Here is a 1,749-nt window from a genome sequence, read left to right on the forward strand (position 1 = left end):
ATGGCCATGTGCTATAGCTAAAAATTATGTATCCTGCAGGTACACGCCATGAATGTCCTGATTTGTAGAGCTCTCAACTACCTTCAGCCAATAATGATAGAATCAGTTTGTTTATGAGCATCGGGATGCCCTCATAAAGAAAAAACCTCTTGAGATGCAATGCAACACACACCAAGTGCTCAGACTCGTCCAGTCCCACTCCGAGGAGATGGTCGCTGATCTAGCACTAGAGGTGAGCGGTGGTCCTGGACCGGTTGATGGCCCAGGCCTCCACGAGCATGAGGTCCAGTAGGACCCAGGCTAGCGCGGCTTCAGACCTCGTGAATGACGCCCGATGTTGTGCACTGCCTTGGAGGCCATCACGGATAATGTCATCATTATTGAGGATGAGCCATTGACACCGAGGTAGTAGGTGAGGCAGCCACATGCCTTGGCGATCTCCGGGGAGGGCTGATAACTCATAAGTGCAGAGGATCAATTTTAGCATTTCCAATAAGTAAGATTGTCGAACCCAACAAAGAGGTAAAGGTAAGACTAATATTCTCTCAAGTTCTATCAACCTTGATCCTGATGCTACTGGATACGCTGAATGAGCAAACAAAGCCAAGAAGCTAGTCAAGATCAGTGCTCGGAGCATTGCAAAGCTGGACAGAAACTAGGTGATGAAAGTTGCAGCAAAAGCTCGGGCATCATCCTCTGTTCTCCGACCAATAGATGCCCGCCATGGCCATGAAGCTGATATTAGCTCCAGTGGCAATGACAGTGTCAGGAGTAGTATGAGTGTTGATTACAGTGCTACAAAGGAATCGGGGAGTGAGATGACGTTGTCTCCTCTATAGAACTCGTATCCATAGAGTCTTGCAAGCCAGGATGACTATGAGACTGGCACACAGACTGCAAGCAGTTTAAGCAGCCCGGTACACATCCACAAGCTTGCCCCTCATGCTCAATTTCGTGCAGCACCTCATCCAGCTCCACCTCCTGAAAGGCCTGCGCTAGGGATTACAAGGCCACATGTTCCTGCCACACATATAAGTAACAACCCAATGTTCCAGTCAGCCACATCATATGTCAGGGAGAACCGAAGAGCCTCTGTGGTCTAGGATCAAGAGGCTGGTCGGTACATGTCAGTGCCCATGCAAACAACAAGAACAGGACCCAGTGTTGAGCTGCCTGCAAGAAACCGAAGTTTCTTGGCGAATCCAAGTGGTGAACCAGGCAACCACGGGAGAAATCTTGCACCTGCCAACACAACTTCATCAGCGATTCCTTCGGGGCAGCCATCCGAGAGGTTGACGTACACAGGCCAATCAATATTCTTTGGTGGGCCAATCCTGAGCACCACTGGCATAAATGCAGAAAGGAATGAGGCGGGCACAGGAGTGCGTACTGAGACAAGCAGAGATCCCAACCTCCACCAGCGTGACATCCGTGGCGAGAAGGCTCGTACAGGTTCCTTCCCATTGTTTGAGCCTAGGACTTTCTAGAAGAACCTGCTTTGCTGGCAAGTGACCTTGACCGGCTGTTTTACTCCTCTCTACTATGTCGTCTGCTCAAGTGCCACCACCATGATGTCAGGGAACTGCTGAAGTAGTTGACCTGGGGCTTCAACGATACATAGATAACGATGCTTTTTAGAGCTTTATTATAGTGAGTGAGGATGGCGCTAACTTTGTTTGACTGATAGTCGCAGTTTTATTTTGCGTGCATTAGGAGTTGAGATGTTTTACAAACTGACTGATAGTCGCA

General features: G+C 49.1%; 1 pseudogene; it reads left to right on the forward strand.

Annotated features, from left to right (window-relative positions):
- Positions 1–334: 334 nt before the first annotated feature.
- Positions 335–1,487, forward strand: LOC119310107 (annotated as a pseudogene).
- The last annotated feature ends 262 nt before the right edge of the window (positions 1,488–1,749 follow it).

This window comes from Triticum dicoccoides, chromosome 5B (genome assembly GCF_002162155.2).
Source record: "Triticum dicoccoides isolate Atlit2015 ecotype Zavitan chromosome 5B, WEW_v2.0, whole genome shotgun sequence".
In the NCBI taxonomy this organism is placed as follows: domain Eukaryota; kingdom Viridiplantae; phylum Streptophyta; class Magnoliopsida; order Poales; family Poaceae; genus Triticum; species Triticum dicoccoides.